The following is a 22,664-nucleotide window of genomic DNA, read 5'->3' as shown; positions in this document are numbered from 1 at the left end:
TGTATTCAATCCACCATCAAAACTCAGAACCCCACTGGCTTCCTTTAAACAGTCTTTTTGGAATTTGCTGTACCTTGTTTTTACTTAACCAAATGTAGTGATTATGTTGTGGGTGCACTGGCACGGCAATGACAGCTAACCGTCACATCCCAGCCATGGGCTTCAGCTAGTGGCCTGATGTGGGAAATATCTATGGGATTATCTGTTCAGCACTCTCTCCTCTCCTCCAGCTGCCTCCCAGGTTGGCCACCTTAGGAGCTATGATTTAGGGAATAAGCACACTTTTTTTTTTAAAGGGAGAGGGATTTTAAAGTGTCTTAGTATTAAAATGCAGATTTTACTGGTACTTAAAAATTTTCCCTCAGGAACCTCTTGGTGGAGAAGAAAAGGTATGGACTTTAGATCCAAAGAGATTTGAGATCTATATTCAAATACTGTAACTTTGGGCAAGTTATTTGATCTCTTTTCTTCACATGTGAAATGGGAATTAAAGGCACAGGGATTAAAAAAAATTTTTTTTTAAAAAAGGTCCTTTGCATATGGTTAAGCCCTATAAATGTGCCTTCTTCCCCTATTTTCCTCATCTGTTAGCAACAGCACTGAGATAGTATAGCTTATTCTGCACAGCAAATAGTCCCACGAGTGTTAAAGGAGGACTTATCAGCAAAGGCAAAACTGATCTACCAGCAGCCTGGGGGAATCTTTGAGAAGGGTACTCCTTACAGAATTTTATTTGAAAAGGGAAAGGTAACTGAGAACCACTATATCTGTCAGGCAGGGTGGGGGGAGGTTTAACACCATTTAACTTTTTTTCTCCTTGTTTATTTCAACCATGAAGCCCCTGATCCCATATAATATAACTTTTGATTGGTAACAATTTTTGAGTCACTGATCCCTTTGACACTTTTCCCAAAAAAACATATGTGTACTCCCACAGCTACACTTTGCAGGAGTTTGCCCATCCTTTGGAGCCAAGGACATCACATTAATAAACCCTGACCTACACAAGTACTTTGATTTCACTGCAGTCCTTCTCATCCTCTGCACCCCCACACCACCTGCCCATAAGTAAAGAGACTGGCAAGCACCACCTGGCTCTGAGAAGGCTGGATTTTAGCAGGCCGCCTGGGGATGGAGTTGGCACTGGGGAGGAGTGGAGGTGTCAGGGCAGTACGCCCTTGCTAGTCCCCTCCTGCTGTTCCCAAAGCCCGGGGAGTGAGTGGCAAGCTCGGGTGAGTTGAGTCATGCAGCAGAAGCCCAGGACACACCCACTGGGGGACATCCTGACACATAGCGGGTGGCACTCTGGGAGCTTGTGGAGGCTCCCACTTCCCTGCATTCCTGCAGATGAGGAGAAGAGAGGAGAGGAGAGGGAGCAGGATGAGCTGAAGGAAGAACTGAAGGAAGAACCCTGCCCTTTAGAAGAACTGCTGGAGGACAGCTACTGTATCTCCCAGTTGCAGGGACAAGATTTTTCACTAGAATCTAGATGATTTTCTCCCTCTTCCCTGAGATGCATCTGCCAGGCCTAGTCGAGGGGAGTCTAGGGCTGGGCAAGAACGGAAAAGTAGTTGAGAACCCCCTTACAGGTCAGGCATGATGGAGGGAGGTTTAACATGGACTTTATTTTAAAGAAGGAAGTCTCTGATTCCAATGCATTTGAAACAGAACCCACACATAATACCAATATTAATTTAGTAACATTCTTTGAGTCACTGACTCCTTTGACACCCTGCCCCATGGTGGGCAGGACCAGAGAGCCCGCGTGGGTGGGACTGGATCTAGTGCACTGCAATTAACCCTAAGGCCTTCTTGAGCCACGACTGCGCATGTGCTGGGCAAGCAGGGTGAATTTGGAAGCCCAGGCTAGCAGTTCCCAAGCCTCTGTGGATAAGTTTGAGGTCCACTCTCCTCTGGGAGTCTGGAGCTAGGCTGAGCTCCTCGAGGGGGAGGGGTCTGCCCCATTCCCTGAGAAGTTGGGGTCGCAGGGCAGGTAGCTATTATCCCTCCAACAGTTGACACTCACCCACAGTTCTAAAGGGAGAACATCAACCATCTATTAATTCTGTAACTGTTCAATGTACAAAGGCCTAAAACAGACACCCCAGCCTATTTGCAGTAATATGACAACAACTGCATCCTAAGTCTTTTTGGGGGTACAAAGAGGAATATTTAAAAACAAGATAAAAAATAAATAAAAGCCACACTTGGTCCTTAGGATTAGTTTGCCTTCTGTTATTCTACCCTCTCACCAACAAAAGTGAGTGTTTTTACAAATTAAGAAACTGGCTCTGAGGGGTTGCTTAAGGTCGCAGTTAATAAGTGACAGAATAAAGATCTAAACTAGGTCTGACCCCAAGCCAGTGTCCTTGTGGGCGCTGCATTCCCTTCTCTGAGGTGAGGCAGATGTATCTTCATCACCATTAGCAAAGAGAACAAGACCCTCTATATATAAATAAAGATGCCGGCTGCTGAGGTACCTGGGAAAACTATTGCCTTTCTATCCTTTCTGACCACAAGGATGTCTTTGCCTTGAGCTGTTTACTCACTTCTCTTATGAAATGGCCTGCTGGATTTAAGATTGCAGCCTGTTAAAATCGATTTTTTAAAAAATCTAACTGGACCTACGATATGGTCCTAACTAGCCCATGTTCAGACCAAGTGATCCAACCAGGCATTACTGACAAACGGTGCACACACCCTCCCAATAAATGCAGACTTTAGAACAACCTTGGCCATTTAACCATCAATTAGCCAACTGCTCCACAGGTATTTAATGACTATCTCTGCCTTTCACCACGCCAATCTACTTTCTCCTTTGCCAGGTATTTTTTTCAAACTTGATTAAGATCCAGTTATGACTTCGTTGCTTAAAAACACTCATTGGTTTTCCACTATCTACAGGATGAAGACAAGGCTTGTCACAGGAGGCCCCTGCCTGTCCTTGCAGCTCTTTAAATTTGGAGTAGAGACAAAGTGAAGCCCCAAAGTAGCAACAAGTGTCTTAAGATAGCTGCAGGAGTACCAATTCTTGTCCTGGGGTCCCATGTGAGAATAATCAGAGTACAAAATGTAAACAGTAAATTAATTCCTTCACCCTTCAGCCTACACTTGACCATAATGGTGTGGTGCACACAGACAAATGCGGGCTGCTTCGAGTGAGGTGCTCATAGTTTCTTTTTCTTTTTCATAATTTTTTTAATTGAGGAATATTGGGGAACAGCATGTTTCTCCAGGGCCCATCAGCTCCAAGTCGTTGTCTTTCAATCTAGTGGTGGAGGGCGCAGCTCAGCTCCAAGTCCAGTTGCCATTTTCAATCTTTAGTTGCAGGGGGCGCCGCCCACCATCCCATGCGGGAATTGAACTGGCAACCTTGTTGTTGAGAGCTCGCACTCTAACCAACTGAGCCATCCGGCCGCCCAGTTTGTTTGTTTATTTATAACTCATTCCTATCTCTTTTGAAAAATGAGCAAAGAAGCTTTTGGGGTTGGGGTGGGGGGGAAGTTAGTTAATTAGAAATAGAAAAGCAGGACCAAAGGAAAAGGAAAAAGTAAATATTTCAGGTCTAAAGGTCAATCTCATAGCTAGGTAATGCTTCAAAGTTGAGTCTGGATTCCCTGGCAGCCAGGGCAAAAAGGGAAGCAGCATATATTATTTGAAAGAAGAAACTCACCAGTTCTTGAAAACAGGCAAAATATTTTACCTTTCTTTTCATTGCTTTTTTAATTGTGAAATTAATGCATTTTTTTCGGTGAAAAATTCAAATAACACAAACATATATGCCCACCTTACATACCGTGTTTCCCCAAGAAAAAGATCTTATTGTACTATAAGACCCGGTCTTATATAATACAACATATAAGACCGGGTCTTATATTAACTTTTGCTCCAAAAGATGCAATAGAGCTAATAGTCCAACTAGGTCTTATTATCAGGGAAACACGGTATACTTCCATTTCCCTTCTCCAGAAGTAAATCCTAGAGATGAACCCCTGAGATGAACCATTTATTTCTAGAGGTTTGGTTTTTTTTCAATTAGAAGTACTTACACAGCTTTCATAGAATGTGGGTTTCATTTGCTTTAAAAATTTTATCAGACTAACTATGTTCTTTTGTAACTTGCATTTTCACTCTATATATAATATATAGACACTCTTCTATATAATATATATAGATCTACCTCTTTTATTTTACTGACTATAATATTCCATTATATGGAGATAGCATAATTTATTTAACCATTCCCATTTCTGATTTTACAGTCTTATAAATAATGAGCATGCTTGTATATACACTTTTATAAATATATGTGTTTATTTCTATAGGGTAGATTTCTTGAAGTGAAACTACAAGATCACATGGCTTATATATTTAAAATTTTGATGAACTGTCTTCAAAAAGACTGCATCAATTTATACTCTCACCAACAGTATTCTAGAGTACCCATTTCCCCATTTCCCTGCCAACATTAGATATTATTGACTTTTTTCATTTTCTGGCACAAATTTCTAAATGGAATTTCTCCTGGCAAGGTCAGTATATTTTAATCAAGAAAGGAGACCAATGTGACAGTCTTATTTCTCTTGTTCTATTCTAGGGCAGTGGGTTTCAGGCTGTGCTCTACAGAGCCCCAGGAATTCTAAGGGATGGATGTGGGGGAGCACAAATGGACAGGACCTCTACCTGCTTAACCAGGCAACTGATTTTTTTGTCTGTTTCACATGATGCACTTTCAGATAAGATTTACTTGAAGATAAAATTCTGTTGTTAAAATAAATTTGCAAACCATGGGCCTGACTGAGCCTTGTTTCTTACTGAACCATGAGCAACGTGAAGAGGAATTGAAAATGTATTCCATAGTGGCAGCCAGTTAGCTCAGTTGGTCAGAGCATGATGCTTTAACACCAGATTTGCCGGTTCGATCCCTGCATGGGCCAGTGTGAGCTGTGCCCTCCACAACTAGATTGAAACAACTACTTGACTTGGAGCTGATGGGTCCTGGAAAAACACACTTAAAACAAATAAAAGTTAAAAAAAAGAAAAAAGAAAATGTATTCCTTCCAGGCAAAGAAGAAGGGATGTTAAAATAGTGACTCTACAGTTGTAGCCAGAATATTCTCATTTATACATTGTGTGTGTTTGTCTGCTAACAGCCTTGTTCATGCTAGGCTTCACCATATAATGCCCAATTGTTATCCTTTAACCAACACTAAAATACTATTTCTCCCCAAAATACCATTTCTTCCAAAATTTGGATTAAAATTCCCCTTCTCTAATTACCCACCCCCTCATAAAACACACACACACACATACATGCACCACTTGTGTGTTTTATGTCCCTTTTTATTTGTGCAAACTTGGTGTCAGCTAGGGCTTTCTTTCTCCTAACCTGGGTAAAATTCCATGGCCCATGATCCTCTAAGATCTCCGTGATTTCCTCTGAGCCTTAGGTTCCCCTGCCCTCTTCTGTCTTCTATTTCCCCAGGTTCTCTCTTTGAGATTCATCATGTGAAACCTAGCTCCTTCAGATTTAAGGACACATGCAAGCTCAAAGTGAAGAGATAGAAGATGGAAAAAGACATCCTATGCAAGTAAAAACCAAAGAAATCAGGATTAGCTATACTTACATCAGACAAAATAGTTAAGTCAAAACAGTAACAAGAAAAAAAGAAGGTCATTATGTAATGGTAAAGGGGTCAATTCATCAAGAAGATATAATAACCTCAAATAAATACACACCCAACACTGGAACACCTAAACATACTAAACAAATACCAACAGATCTGAAGGGAGAAATAAATAACAATATGATAACAATAGGGGACTTCAATATTCCACTTTCAGCAATGGACAGATCATCCAGACAGAAAATCAACAAAGAAATGTTGGACTTGAACCATACATTAGACCCTATAGACCTAACAGGTATTTATAGACTAATCCATCCAACAGGAGCAGAATATATATTCTTCTCGGGTGTACATGGAACATTCTCTAGGGTAGATCATGTGATAAACCACAAAACAAGTCTTAGCAAAGTTAGTAAGATTGAAGTCATACCAAATATCTTTTCTGACCACAATGGTATGAAACTAGAAATCAACAAGAGGAAACTGGAAATTTTACAAGTATGTGGAAACTAACAACACATTCCTGAACAACCAATGGCACAAAGAAATCATTAAAATATCTGTAAAAAAAATTTTTTTTAACTATCCCATTCACAATAGCATCAAAAACAATAAAATATTTAGGAATAAATGTAACCAAGGAAGTAAACAATCTGAACAATAAAAACTATTATGACTTTGATGAAAGATATTGAAGAAGACACAAATGGAAAGATAACTCACATTCATGGGTCAGAAGAATTAATATTGTTAAAACGTGCAGATCACCCAAGCCATCTGTGAAGTCAATGCAATTCCTATCAAAATTCCAATGATATTGTTCACAGAAATGGAAAAAACAATTCTAAAATTTGTATGAAACCACAAAAGACTCCAAATAGTCAAAGCACTTATGAGAAAGAAGAATAAAGCAGAGGCATCACATTTCCTGATTTCAAACTATACTATAGTATCTATACACTATTTACAATAGTTGCAGTAGTAATTAAAACAGTATGGTACTGGCATAAAAATAAACATATAGACCAAAGGAACAGAATTGAGAGCCCAGAAATAAACTTCACATAAACAGTCAACTAATATTTGACAAGAGGGCCATGAATACTCAATGGAGAAAGGATAGTCCCTTCAACAAATGCTGTTGTGAAAACTGAATAACTACATGTGGAAAAATGAAATTGGATTCCTATCTTACACCATTCACAAAGTCTAACTCAACTGGAATAAAGACTTAATCATAAGACCTGATACCATAAAACTCCTAGAAGAAAATATAGGGGGAAAATTTCTTCACATTTGTCTTGGCAATGATGTTTTTGGATCTGACACCAAAAGCACAAGCAACAAAACCAAAAAGCAACAATGGGACTTCATCAAACTAAAAGGCTTCTTAGCTGCTGGAATCTGGAAGAGTGTGAGTCCAGGAAGGCAGGCCAGGGACGTTAAATTGGTAGGTAATAAGGAATAAGGGCACTTGGAAGCTCCAGCAAGGGTGTTACTAATAAGTGATACAGAAGATTTTAATATTTTAGCAACTGGTTAGAGCTGATCCAGGGCATATTTGTCTACATTATCTCTGGTTTGCCGTCAGAATGCTCACCTAGGTTTCCAAATGTGGCCTGAAAATCTTACAAGTTCAGAGATTATTATCTATTCTACTCCTGACAGTTTACAGATGAGAAAACCAAGGTTGAGGAAGGGGTGGGTGAACTTGCCCACATGCACAAATAGTAACAAAGTCAGGATCCTCATCACCTAAATTTCAATCCAGGCCAAATGACGTAGGGAAAAATGGGCAAAACATCCTCACAGCAAATTAACTTGCCCATTCATCAATTTTAAATCATTTCGAAATTAGAGTTGCAATTTATTTTTAGTTGTGTGCATAGAGAAAGCATATATATTCTTCACAAGAGTAAAAGACCTTGAACATGGAAAACAAAGGGGCAGTGGGTCCAGATTTCTAGATAATTCGTTTTTAAATTATGTTCATGGAAAGCACCATGGCACACAGGTAGCATGTCTCAACAGAATCCATGCACCATTGCCAAAGCAAATTTGAAGAGAATACATCGAAGGAATTTAAAGTAAAAAATACTGACATAAAATGTCATTTTGTAACATTTGTCTACCTAGTTATGAAAAAGAAGGCAAGAAATAAGAAAAGACAGACAAAAATGACCCCATTTGCCATTAAGATATACTTTACAGAATTGCCAATAGAATCATGCAGGATGACTCTTTGGGTGCTTGGGGTTTTGTGTATATTGAGGAAGAGATGAGTATATTCATTCATTCATGTTTTAATAATAACTGCTGATTTTCGAATGGCCCTTTACAGTTTTAAAAATGCTTTCCTAAATATGTAGAAGATTATTGACATTGGAAATATTTTGCAATATATTGCTAAATGGAAATGTAAGCTACAAAATGTATGCACAGTTAAAATGCTACTATGGTACACCTGAAATCTATGTAATTTTACTAACAATTGTCACCCCAATAAATTTAAAAAAATAAAAATTAAAAATAAATAAAAGAAAGTGTGTGCTCTGTGTGTGCACATGTGTGCATACTTATAAAAAATTGAAATACTATTTGTTCTTGGTTGGTAAAATTATGAGTATTTCTTTAGTGTTTTCCTTTGTCTTTTTCTGTTCTCCAAGTATCTTGCATTGACCATGTCTTGCTTTTGTAATTAATTAAAAAATTTTAAGTGCCTCCATCTGCATTTTATATCCATTGAGCCTTATAATAGTCATGTGACATACACCTTGTTTTATAGAAAAGGATATTGAGTCTCAGAACTGGGTGACCTACTACTTGACAGACAGCAAGTATCAGAGCTTGGGTTTTCATTTAGGCCATCTGATTCTAAATCTTGTGCATTCCTCTAAATTATGATGCTCAATTCTTAGAGCTGACTTACATGATGGCTCATTGTAGCACATTCAGAGATATCTTTATGTTATCCTTGCAGTAGAGCATCATCCACTTGTTCTACCTGTTAGTTATTCTGTAGAAATCAGTTTTCCAATTAAAAAGGTAGCTGTTCTGAAATTGGCTCCAAAGGCTTGAAGCAAGTAAGCTCCCACAACAAATTCCTGCAGCTTTAATTCATCTGAGTAGCCATTATTTCCAAGCAGTACACTATGCACTACTCTCAAATGTTAAAAGCTTCCTGGATTCTCTCCTGGACTCTTGTCATTTTTCTCCATATCCAAATATCCACTCTTACCTGTTTTTCAAGGTATGTGTTTTTCTGTGATCTTCTTTCTTAAAAGCCACTTCTTGCTTCCTAATAGGTACTGTTCCACTGTGAAAAAGCAAAGAGAATTGTGGGGCAGTAGAGCTATGGAGTTAAATGTGACCACAAGCTCTGCTGGAAAGCTCTGAAAATCTAACCCACTATCCCTTTACCTCACAGATGAGCTCCGAAGGCTGCTCCTGTTGATTTTCTGGGCATGGAATATGAGTTCTCAGTCAATTGAAAGTCGCTGCCTTAGGATTTCCTGAATACTGTTTTATTCTTTGACTTTTCACACAACTTTTGCGGCATCAAGTAAATGTTGTGAACAAGTGACATTGTTCAGTTGGGAAATATTTGGACTGGGAGCTCTAGATCAGTTTTGTGAGGTACATATGGAAGTTCTGGGTTAAGCTAAGAATTTGTTGTGTACTTTTGCCAGATGAAACTCTACTTTCATCCTTCAGAACTAAGCTATGTTGTTCTGGGCCCAATTATGATGATTTCCAAGTGTTTATTTCTTCATTCTGTTTTTAAAAAATAATGTGTATCTTTCCGAGGATGCTGATATCTAAGTAATGAGACCCAGATATTCCTGGGCCTCATAGGCAGACCTGTTCTGAGCTCATAGACACCATGAAGTAGGACTTCATAGTAGACACCAGGAAGTATACTCTTCTGAACAATAACAAATTCAACTTCCCTAAGAAATTAACAAGAAACATAGCTTTTATTGTAGATTTTATGGAGCAATGCATGACAGAGTTGTATCAAGCACCACATGGCACACTTTAATAGAAACTCCTATTAAACACCTCGAGTCTCCTCAGAAATTTCCCTTCGGTTACCCCTTTACCCTTTAATTTTGTCCACACGTAGGTTCTAAGTTTGCCCTAGGTCTGGATCTCACTGCATTGTCCCTTAGCTCTGCCATCCCCCTCTACCTCCTGCAAAAAAATAAAAATTTTCTAATGCAGAACAATTTAGTAAACTCTCTTAACCTCGCATCCTCAAACCCATCACTCTGTTCAGCAAAGAACTTCCTTTGGAATCAGTTAGTAATTATAAATTGCAAGTCATTTTTCTCTGTCACAAATAATTTTTCCCTTGTCACCATAGTGTTGAACCATCATTAATAATTAGAGAAATGCAAATCAAAATCTCAGTGAGATATCACCTCACACCTATAAGAAAGGCTATCATCAAGAAGACAAGAAATAACAAATGCTGGAGAAAAAGGAACCTTTGTGCACTATTGGTAGAAACGTAAATTGGTATAGTCATTCTGGAAAACAGTACGGAGGGTCCTCAAAAAATTAAAAATAAAGCTACCACATGATCCAGCAATTCTACTTCTGGGTATATATTCGAAGGAAACAAAATCACTGTCCCAAAGAGATATGTGTACCTGTATGCTTACAATTGCCAAGACATGGAAACAACTTAAGTGTCCATTGACAGATGAATGGTTAAAGAAATTGTGCCTCATATATATGTATGTTCTATTTATATATACATATATAAATATGCATATATTCTATATTCCATATATATGGAATAGAATACTATTAAGCCATAATAAAGAAGGAAATCTCGCCATTTGCAACAACATGGATGGACTTAAGGATAGTACGCTAAGTAAAATAAGTCAGACAGAGAAAGACAAATACCGTGTGATTTCACTTATATGTAGAATTTTTAAAAACCAAATGCATAGAAACAGATATCAGAGTTGTGGTTGCCAGAAGTAAGGGTGTGGGGATTGGGGGAATTAGGTGAAAGTAGTCAAAAGGTACAAACTTCTAGCTATAACATAAATAACTTCTGGACATGTAATGTATAACTTAATGACTATAGTTAACAATACTTTGTATATTATATATTTGAAAGTTGCTGAGAGTGGATCTTAAAAGTTCTCATTATGAGGGAAAAAAGTCTAACTATATGAGGTGATGGATGTTAACTAATCTTATTGTAAAAATCATTTTACAATATATACATATATCAAATCATTATGTTGTAGACTTCAAACTTACACAATTTTATGTCAATTATGTCTTAATAAAACTGGAAAAACACACACAATAGTATTGGCTTACCATGCCAACTTCTCTCCTGAAACTATAGACCCAAATTCCAAGGAGGTTTTCTTCAAGGGTAGTTGAGCAAAAGCTTGAGTCTTTCTTTAGCAGAGCTATTTGGTGGGGATACGAAGACAGAGGGCCTGAGATGGAAGGAACCTAAGGAATTTAAGGTGAAGAAAAGGAAAACTAAAATTTATATAGTTTACTGACTTTATTTATTTATTAATTTTATTAGTTTCAGGTATACAAAACAACATAATGATTAGACATTTACACCCCTCACAAAGTGATAACCCCAAGTCTACTACCGCTCTGACATGGAGCACTTACATGGTGGAAAGTTCACCAACTTAATTGTCTGACCATGTAGCTATTACAATACCATTGACTATATTCCCCATGCTATAATTTACATCCCATGACCATATCTATCTCTATCTCTCTCTCTCTCTCTCTCTCTCTCTCTCTATATATATATATATATATATAAAATTATAGTTGACATTCAATTATATTTTATATGAGTTTCAGATGTACACCACAGTGGTTAGGCATTTATATAATCTATGAAGTGATCCCCCCAATATCTACTGATTTTTTTTTTTACATACATTATTTCATTGCATCTTCACAGTCACATTTTACAGATAATGAAACTGAGGGCTTAGAGAATTTGAAATGAATTTGAAAAATGTCATTGCGACTAAGAAGCATAGCTGGGATTCTAAGCCAAGTCCATTGACTCCAAAGTCTGAGGTCTTTCCTTATGCTCCCTCACTTTCCATGTGTTTGGGATTTCCAATCTTTAGAGAGCTACGATCTCTATCATCCCATCAAGTTCTTTGGCAGTTCAGAATTGGATCTATCCATAGAAAGCCTCTTATACTACCCTGGCCCAGGGACAGCTGGATTTAACAGCCTCTCCTAGCTCAGTCTCGCCCTGCCCCGTTGCCATTCCTGTGCCAGCAGCCACACGAATCCCTGACATCTCATAGGAATCAAAGTATTGGGAAAGGGATAGCAAATGAACTTGAGAGCTGTAGTAGAAAGGACCCTGGACACTATTATGGCTTAATAGTCTGTGTTCAGGGTACACAGACTACCACAAAATACATGAGTGTATATCTCTCCATCTTGCATCTCTTTGGAAACAAATATTTGTATAAAGTGCAGTGAAAACAGGAAATACAAGAAAATTCATATTTGTGGACTGGTTCTCACAATGTCTCTAGAACATACACAAGTAAATATTTTTCTTTATTTTATATCTGAATGGTTTAGCAACTTGACATGAACAGATTTAGTCTTGTAGTATAAAATAGGATAAAACATATTTTAATTTTCTCTGTCATCTCCAAGATGCATTACTGTTATACATACAGGTAGGTTGTATGTGGACCTATTCAGCTCCCCACTTAGTGCCTGAAGGGCCATTGCTCAAGTTACTTCATTTCTTCCTACCCTAATTTCTTTGACTATAAAAGGAAGAAGTTAGGGTAGATAATTGCCAGGGATTCCTTCCAGCCATGTGGTGAACATCTGCAAAGAACCACTTACCTTATGGAAAACACTTCCCCATCGTTCTGTGAAGAATCCCAAACTCAACATATTTATCAGCAATCACAGCTCCCTTAAAGTTAACCCAGAATTACAGATGGAAAGGGAGGGAAAGGACAGAAGTTAAGTGGAGCTGGGAGGAAGGTGAAAGTAAGTCTGAGGGAAAAGTGTGGGATAACATGACTTTGCAAAGTTTGTTAGGGTGTGTGTGGCTCTCACACTAGTTGCTTATCTACAAGTTATATTTATTATATTTTACATAATACTAACATCACACTGCATTAAAGAGTAGACCATGTGGAACTCCCCTGCTTCTGGTTTTTAGGTGTTCGGGGAAATCACATCAGAGAGAGCTTTTAGCTGCTTGCCCACATGTATGCGGGGAGGGATTTTTCAATCATTAGCTGTTTGGCTTTTAAACCTCTTCAGATATTTACAGAAACTCCAGGTGATGTAGCAGTCTACTGGTAAAGGTGCCCTATTCCCTGGTTATTTTTGTACAGTTACACATGAGGTAATTAATTTTTGGACTAGTAAAGAGAGCTTTCCAACCAGACCAAAGATAAGCACAGACAGCTGGCAAATATCATCACTGACAAAATGTAGACCTGCATTTTCAAGACACTTTTCAGACTGTGACCTCTGCAACATTTAACACTATTTCTCCATATCCTTGAACTGATCTCCCTTATTGGCTTCTATGATACCATATTCTCTTATTTTCCTTCTCTTTGTTCTCTATTTCTTTTCATGGCCCACTCAGTCTCTCCAGGAACTGTCATTCATTCTACTCTCGACATTGATCACCATCTCTACCCTGATAAGTCCCACAACTATATCTCTATCCCAGACTATGTCCTAACCTCTAGACCCAAACATCCAAATGCTTACTCAACATTTACCCACAGACGGCCCACAGGGATCTATGACTCAACATGTCCAAAATGAATCTTATCACCTTCCCTCTCAACCTGACCCTCTCCCCTGAGTTCCCTGTCTCCATGAATGGCTCCACTATTCACTCAGTTGCCTGAGCCAGAAAACTGAATAGCATCCTTGACACTCTTTCTTCCACACCCAATACCCATCCCACCAATCACCGTATAATGGAATCTAATCCTGCATTATCTCTGGAGTCTAGCCACATCTCTCCCTGCATTTCTGCTCCCTTAACCCAGGGGAACTCTCACTTGGAACACTCTAATAGCCTTCTCCTCTGTTTCCCCACTCTGTTCTTCTTTATTCCATTCTCCGTCCTACAGCCAGAATGAGTTTTTAAAAACAGAAATTTGATCACTTTACACTGCTGCTTCCTACGGCTATTAAGTTAAAGTTCACACTCCTTAAGATAGCTAGAAGGCTCCTTGAACTTGCACTACACATTCCAGATTTAATACTTTTTTTTCCAGTTTTTCAAGAGAGGCATGGTCTATCTCACCCACAGACTTATATATACAAGTCCTGTTTCCTGAACATTCCTACTTCAACACTCAGAAGTCTTGACTCTCTGACTCCATTACACACACTTAGTTATCACAATGCATGATAATTATCTATTTAACTTCCTGTGTTTCCACTAGAGTATACAGTCCATGAGGGCAGGTACCATGCCTATTTTTACAGGTATATCCTGGCACCTACAGTGCCTAACATATAGGAGAAGTTCAATAGATATTTGTAGTATAAATGAAAAAAACAATGTGCCACTGCTATGAACTAGAAGCAATATCAGTGTCCTAAGCCTACTAAATAAAAAAAATAAAAAAAAGTAACCTAGTTGTTTCCTTTTTAAAATTAATCTTTAAGTAGTGAAACCCTGTTTTCAAATGAATACATGTTAGAACCCAATATACATAAAATGGACAAAAATAGAGGTGCTCATATTAAAACTGAGAACAGGATCCCCATCTACTCATCCTCTTGATCCTGAGGGATTTCCAAGTAACCCATTAGGGCACTCAGAACTTAGTTTGAAAACTGATCCAACCAATCCTACTGCAACTAGGCTGAAACATTCCTATCATCTGAGACCTTTATTTTTAAAATCTTCTAAGAAATTCCCACTAATAGGAAGAGGTGCTTATCTAAAAAAAAAATAAGGAATCTAACATTAGACCATCTAGTAACCCTATTTCAGCTTTCCTGATGATGCTTGTCTAACTTGGAATGAAAGAGCAAAACACTCTTTCAAAGATTTAGAGGCTCAAAGTACTTCAGGGCATATATTGAACACATTTTACCATGAACCTTGACATCTGAGGGGTGGCTTAAGAGGATTTACCCTGATGCCATCTTTGCTTTGGTTGGAGCCTAAAGTTAATCACACGTGTAAATTTCTAATCCTCATGAAGTTGTGTTTTTCCTTACGTTGCTGAGATTCAGCACTGAAGTCTAGGATTCTTTTCATTAGGAAATTTTTCTCATGAATAGTGTTTTCTGCCAAAGGAAACCAACTTGCTCCAGACAAAACAGCATCGAGAAAAGCACAAGAAAGACAGCTGTCAATGGGAAATCACACAATGAAATGACTCTTTGGCAGATGAGCCATAATTTGAGGTGATTAAGAGGAAAATCTTTCAAGGCCCACATAATACACTGGATGAAGTTGTGGTACACACTGTTATCAGAGGACCATGAACACCTAATATACCAGGGAAAGTCTTAGCATTAAAACCAGCAAAAGAGAAATAATTTCCTCTAGATTTCTCGGGGAGAAATGGGAACATTTTCACATTTATAAATACTGCTTACTTTGTGCAAAACTTGAAGTATGAATAAAATTCTGAGTAGCTTAATGACTATATGATGGAGAAACATGGAACGACCTCTATTAGACAAAAAGTATGCTAAAAATGTATTTTCTTTCATTGACTATATCATTAAGAAGGAATCAAGAAAAAAATCTGTGTAATATTGGTTAAATTGAGGATCTCTGGCCATTGGAAAGAGGCTACAACTTGCTTATACTTAGTACATTGTTGATAGTCAGTAAACTTAATACAATTGTACCATAAAATTTTATTCTTTGTGGAGACACATGAAGCAAATAGGTCATTTTTTTTTTAACTTTTATTTATTTGTGTTTTTCCAGAACAGATCAGCTCCAAGTCAAGTAGTTGTTTCAATCTAGTTGTGGAGGGCGCAGCTCACAGTGGCCCACATGGGGATCGAACCGCCAACCTTGTTAAGAGCCACAAGAGCACTCTAACCAACTGAGCTAACCGGCCGCCCCCCCAAATCGGTCATTTTCTTAATAGTACAGTCAAAACACAAGCAATTAAGAGATGTTCAATTCAGTTCCTAGCTCAAGCGTTTACAATCTAGCTTTAGTCCCAGAAACAGGCAAGTAATTGAAGAATTGTAGAGGCTGTGGTGGGTGTTACAATAGCAGTAAGCACAAGGAGAGCACAGGAGAGGAACAATTAGCCCAGCAAGGGCTCAGAGGAGGCTTCTAGAGGAGTTGATACTTGGGCTGAGTCTTGAAAAAAATAAATGAAAGGAGGGAAAAGAGAAAACGTTAGTGGGAATGGGATGGGGGAGGAGCTCTAGATGAAGAAAGCTGTATGTACAAAGAGAAAAAAGTATTGCTTATTTAGCAGTGTTATATGGTTAGAATATAAAGTGTTTGGGGGGGATGGCAAGAGATTTGAGTAGAAAAGTAGGCAGGACCAAGGCCATAAAAAACATGAAAGTATCAAGCTAAGGAGTGTGAACATCAACCCTTAAGGTTACAAGGAACCATTAAGAGAAGTAAGCAGAGAAATAACATGACTAGACAAACAATTTGGAAATAATTTATTAGTAGCAGCACAGTGTCTAAGCATAATTTTCAAAAAGTTAAAAATGTGTCTCATATTAATATAGAATGAACACTGATCAATGATTTTGTTTAACTCATTAAATAATGAGGGAACCAGTAATTTAGTTAATCTGGTTCCAAGAGACTTTAGGAATGGGGGTTTTACATAGGCTATCACGAGACGAATCAAAATGAGCTTTCTATTATTTTACATCAGAGACAGATTTGGTTAAAGCAATAAAATCTTGGGATTACCTCTTCTGTGATCTGTTTGCATCCCTACCAGATAAAAAGGTATAAGTTAACATTGCATTCACACAGGGGGTGAGTCCCTAATTTACAAATTCAAATAATAATAATAATAATAAACTCCAATGGTGGTACATTCCCCAATGAAATAATTACTGGGCAGACCTGTTTAATAACACTTAACCATCACATTGAAAGGATCTACTGCACGATCTTGGCCTTATTTCCAAGAATTGCATACTTTTTCTTAACAGTGGATGGAAGAGGTGTAAGACAGAAACTGAAAAAAAAAAAAAAACAAATAAAAAAAAACTGTTAAAAGCCAATGTAATAATTCTAGGGAAAGATGGAAGAAAGCAAGAGAATGGACTATGGCAATAGCAGTGGGATAGAGAGCTAGAGAAAGGGATGGATTCGAGCAACTTTACGAGAGTAGAATGCCTATGGCATGGCTATTGATGAAACGTGGATGCTGAGGGGAAGAAAAGATCCAAGGATAATACTCAGGCATTTGGCTTAGGTGACTGAACAAAGGTATCATTCTTCTAGACAGGACTGGAGAAGTGTAGTAGCCGGGGTAGGGGTGGGGTGCATGAATGGGGGAGAAATGATGAGCTAAGTCTAGGGAATGTTAATATGAAGGAATAATCAGCCTATAAAGGGGACCTCCAGCACATGGGCGTGGCCTCAGCACACCAGGCTGGCGATGGAGACAGAAGAGTTACTTGCATACACACAGTATAGTAGTGCACATGCACATTTCACTTATGCAAATCCAACCACATACCTTTGGTAAAACAAAGGAAAATCAATAGGGATAGAGAAAAATCAATAACAACGATTTTTTCCTGCCATTCCTCTCACACAGCGTATGTCCCAAGATGAACATGGGAAGAGAGGCAGTACTCAGCAGATTTCAGGTTCCCTGGGCTGAACACTTCCCCAGCTGAATGTTCATCTTGTATTTTAAGATACTGCCTATTTTTTTTTTTTTACATTTATAGTCCTAAACCCAAATCAACTACATATAACCTGGTGCTCAGCTAAAGTTCAATAATCTCTTCCAACAACTGGAGGAAAAACTGACTATATGGATTTATGTGTTACACTATGTTCATGGACTATTTAAAGGATTTCTAAGGGTAAGTTATATTAAGTTCTTGAAGGCAACTGGCCAGCAAGGTAAGAGGATGGAAAATCAGAAAAGGATGGAACTTAAAGGAGGAGTTAAAGAAAGGCATGGTCTATAATTTCAAATTCCTATTAGGTAAGATAAAGGCAGAAAAATGTCCAGTAGATTTGGCGGTAAGAAACTGTTGGCCTTAGCACAAGAGGTTACAGAGAGGTAGTGGGGGCAGAAGCCAGATTGTAGACAGTTAAGGAGTAGAAGACAAGGAAGAAGAAACAGTAAATATAGCTTTTTTTTTTTCCCCAGGAAGAGTGACTATAAAGGGAAGGAGACAATTTGAAGAGGTCCACTACACGTAATTGTTCAGGATGTGTAACGGTCAGTCCTAGGAGACCTTATTCACCACGTGGATTCTGTGAATGTGTGTGTGTGTGTGTGTGTGTGTGTGTGTAGTGGGAGAAAAATTCATTTACTGTGGGTAAGGGGTGGGGGGGAGCATTTTACTTTTAGCCAAAAGATGGGGAAGACAGCTTGAAGTTTGGGAGAGCCAGTGAAGATCAGGAGAGGGGAAGAGTACTCAGCAAACAGATTACTATGGTATTGAAGGTCCATTTGATGTAGGAGACCACAACTTCATAGTGGAAACCACCCTTGGTAAAGCTTGAAAACAAATCCTGAACTAGTAACAAGGATTAAGTGATGGGAAGATCACATTTAAGCCTTTTTATTTTGCTTTTTTTAAAAAAAAAAAAAAAAAAAAAGAGAGAGATGAGTGGGTTTGTAATCTACTGAAGAGGCAAAATAGTATAGGGAAAAAAATTACAGGCATTCCGTGAGTATGTCTATAAACAGACTGTTTAATAATTAACCATAAAAGAGGCAATGTTACCCAGGTTTCCCCAGCATGTGTGGAGCCATAATCAGATTTTTTTTTTCTAGGTCCCTGTCAATATTCACAATATGATTTTAAAATTGTATTACAAGGGGGCCGGCCCGGTGGCTCAGGTGGTTGGAGCTCTGTGCTCCTAACTCCAAAGACTGCCGGTTCGATTCCCACATGGGCCAGTGGGCTCTCAACCACCAGGTTGCCAGTTCGATTCCTCGAGTCCCGCAAGGGATGGTGGGTTGCACCCCGTGCAACTAGCAACGGCAACTGGACCTGGAGATGAGCTGCTCCCTCCACAACTAAGACTGAAAGGACAACTTGCCTTGGGAACAAAAAAAAAAAAGTCCTGGAAGTACACACTGTTCCACAATAAAGTCCTGTTCCCCTTTCCCAATAAAATCTTTAAAAAAAAATTGTGTTACAAAATTTATGGCCCAATCTGAGTAACAGTGGTTTGTCAACAAAGATTTAAAGTAACTGATGAAAAAGACAAGGTATTTATTGTCCAATCACTGCAGATGAAGATTACTCATAGAGTCCAGACACCATCTCTTCCTGTTCAGATCCAGGAACCACCTATTCATATTCTTTACTGACAAATGAGTTCTTCCCAACTAACTACATGTCTCACAAGCAGGAAAAAAGTCTGTTATTATGCACAATGCTATGGCTCTTTGGAACCTGCTTGTAATTAAACAACATAGATTTCTTACCCCTGCAGTTCCCTAATATAATACCACTTACTATATTTAATGTTTGTTATACCATGAGGTTGCATCATCTATCATGCTACCTGTGAATAGTGGCTGCCAATCACTCACTCAAAAGTTGCTTCTGTGCTTTGTTGATGATGACCACAAATATGAGTCCAGAATATGCAGAAAAAAGTGAAAAGTAATTTGTTTTCTAGTCATGCTAAATTTACTAATAGGAATTTCATAGCGAAGAATAGGAAAACATCTGCTCTTTTCTTCTCTTAAACTCATTAGACCATAATCACCGCATTCCTAGAACATGATCTTTTTCAAGAGAAGGCACCCCTGCCTTCCAAACACCATTAGCCAGCAGGGAGGATAAGTGAGGGACATGGCCCAGGGACCGAGTGGAGCCAGGTCAGTCTCATTCAAGCAGTCCCTTGTCCCTGAAAAGCTTAAGACCCACCCGGGAGACAAATGGGTCAGAAAGGCCCATTAGCATTGCAGAGCAACAGGCCTCTAAAAATCCCTCGAGGAGACAGGCAAGGCCACATAGGAGACTCTCTGAAAAGTGGTCTGGAGCCTGTGGTAGAGATGGGGTGACAGTGATGAGGGGAGGAGAGTATGCCACAGGGTACAGGACTTCCACCACTACCCACGCTGCCCTTGGATTCTGTACACTGGGAGTGCCACCACAGTGGGAACACAGGTGGGAGAGAGTCAGAGCAGGGCTGATAAAAACAGCTTAAGCCCAAGTCAATGGAGACCATGGGTACCCCAAAACCCCAACCTTGTCTTTAATCCAACTCGAGTGAGAATCTCCCCAAACCAGCGTGTCTGTACCATTTGGGTGTCCCTGACATCCTGCAAAAGAAATACCTTGCTAGCAGTGGGAGTTATCTGCTCACCAGGTCACCCTCCTGCCAAAAGGCCCTCGCACCAGGCCCCACGTTTCACTTCACAGGCACAAGTAACAGAGCACCTCCCGGAGTCTAAGTCAGCCTGGGGGTAGAGAGTCAGAGAGTACCCCAGAGAAGAAATGCACCCCTGGGAGAAATGGATACTTGGTATCACGTGGGTTCTGGTCTGGGCCTGGGTAACTCGCCCTGACAGTAATGCCAGCTTCAATAGTCATAGTCACTAGAGGACAACTTACAAACTTCTGAGGAAGGCACTTCTGTCTACCGGGACCTGTGCGGAATCAGGTCTGGATTCAGGTGCAGAAAGGCACCACACATCCCAGTCAGGCTCAAGCACCAGAGAGGGACAAGTTCCACGGAAGGCACTACAGAACACGGCCCACGGCAGAGGCCCAGAACGTCCAACCTAAAGGAGTACAGCATATACCCACGACCCAGTTTAAGAAAAGAAACATAATATATATGTAATTTTACGTAAGCCCTTCTCTGACACTACCTACCTCTCTCCCACCACAGAGATGAACAGCATCCTAAAATTTTCCTTTTTTTCTTTATGGTTTTACCATATATATTTGTATTATTTTAAAAAACATTTTGTTTGGTTTGTTTTGTTTTTGAAATTCATATAAATAGAAAAAACTTGTATATATTCTTGCTTCTTCCTTGAATTCATGGCTCACTTAGGGGAAAATCAAAATCCTTATAATAGTGCCTTCCAATCCATGAAAGTGGTTTATCTCTTCATTTAAATCTTCTCTAATGTTTCTTTAATAAAACTTGACACTTTTCCCCATAAAGGTTTTATACTTATTTTGCTACATTTATTCCTAGGTACTTGATATTGTTAATGTTGTTTAGGTGGTATTTTTTTTTATTAGTTTCAAGTGTACAAAACAATGTACTAGTTAGACGTTACCAAGTGATAACCCCCTCCCCCAATCTACTACCCCTATGACATCATATATAGCTATTACAGTTCCACTGACTCTATTACCTATGCTGTACTCCACATCCCGTGACTATATATATATAAAATTATAGTTGACATTCATTATTATTCAGCTTCAGCTTCAGGTGTACAGTGCAGTGGTCAGGCATCTACTTCATCCCTGAGGTAGTCTCCATAATAAGACAAGTGTACATAGGATACCCTATAAAAATCTTTACAACATTATTGATTATATTCCCCAAACTGTCTTTCATATCCCCGTGGCAATGTTATGGTTACTGACTATACTTTCTAATCCCCTCACCTTCTCCCTCATCCCCACCCACCTCCCATCTATCAACCCTCAGTTTTTCCTCTATATCTCTGAGACTGTTTCTGATTACTTTGTTCATTTATTCTATTCTTTAGATTCCACATATAAGTGAGATCATATGGTATTTGTTTTTCTCCATCTGACTTATTTCATTCAGCATAATGTTCTCTAGGTCCATCCATATCATTGCAAATGGTAAGATTTCATTCTTCTTTATGGCCGAGTAATACTCCATTGTATAAGTGTACTACAGTTTCTTAATCCAGTCATCTACTGATGGTCATTTTGGTTGTTTCCATGTCCTGGCTATTGTGAATAGCGCTGCAATAAACATAGGGGTGCATAAATTTTTTCGAATTAGTGTATTGGATTTCTTTGGATAAATACCTAAGAGTGGAATTTCTAACTCATAAGGTAATTCCATTTCCAGTTTTTTGAGATACCTCTATACTGATTTCTGTAGTGTCTGCACCAATCTGCAATCCCACCAGCAGTGCGCAAGGATCCCTTTTCTCCACATCCTCGTCAGCACTTGTTTGTTGATTTACTGATGACAGCCATTCTGACTGGAGTGAGGTGGTATCTCATTGTGGTTTTTATTTGCATTTCTCTAATGATTAGTGAGGTTGAGCATTTCTTCATATGTCTGTTTGCCATCTGTATGTCCTTATTAGAAAAATGTCTCTTCATGTCCTCTATTTTTTTAATTGGGTTGTTTGTTTTTTTGGAGTTGAATGAGTTTTTTATAAATTTGGAATATTAACCCCTTATCAGATATATCATTGGCAAGTATCTTCTCCCATTCAGTAGGATCCCTTTTTGTTTTATTGATGGTTTCCTTTGCTGTGAAAAAACTTTTTAGTTTGATGTAATCCCACGTTTAATTTTTTCTCTTACTTCCATTGCCCGAGGAGAAACAGCAGTAAAAATATTACTAAAGGTAATATCTGCTAAGTTACTTCCCATATTTTCTTCTAGGAGTTTTATGGTTTCAGACCTTACATTTAAGTCTTTAATTCATTTTTAATTTATTCTTATACCTGGTGTAAGGAGGTGGTCCAGCTTCATTGTTTTGCATGTGTCTGTCCAGGTTTCCCAGCACCATTTATTGAACAGACTGCCTTTACCCCAATGTAAATTCTTGCTTCCATTGTCATACATTAAGTGGCATGGATTTATTTCTGGGCTCTCCATTCTGTTTCATTG

At 38.7% G+C, this 22,664-nt stretch overlaps 1 long non-coding RNA gene across 8 annotated transcripts in view; it reads right to left on the bottom strand.

Moving 5' to 3' along the window:
- Positions 1–22,664, bottom strand: part of LOC109438107 (uncharacterized) — a 98,708-nt gene that overhangs the window by 51,793 nt on the left and 24,251 nt on the right. For 7 of the 8 annotated variants that reach the window (XR_012496382.1, XR_012496383.1, XR_012496378.1 and 4 more), the window contains one exon: positions 10,977–11,117. This is a non-coding gene — a long non-coding RNA (uncharacterized LOC109438107). Of the gene's footprint in view, positions 1–8,868; positions 8,947–10,976; positions 11,118–22,664 lie in introns of all 8 variants that reach the window. The other variant, XR_002136337.2, reaches the window with a different exon arrangement.

This window comes from Rhinolophus sinicus, linkage group LG05 (assembly GCF_036562045.2).
Source record: "Rhinolophus sinicus isolate RSC01 linkage group LG05, ASM3656204v1, whole genome shotgun sequence".
Lineage (NCBI taxonomy): Eukaryota > Metazoa > Chordata > Mammalia > Chiroptera > Rhinolophidae > Rhinolophus > Rhinolophus sinicus.
The sequence above is the reverse complement of the archived record's forward strand: the minus strand, read 5'-3'. Positions and strand labels throughout refer to the sequence as shown.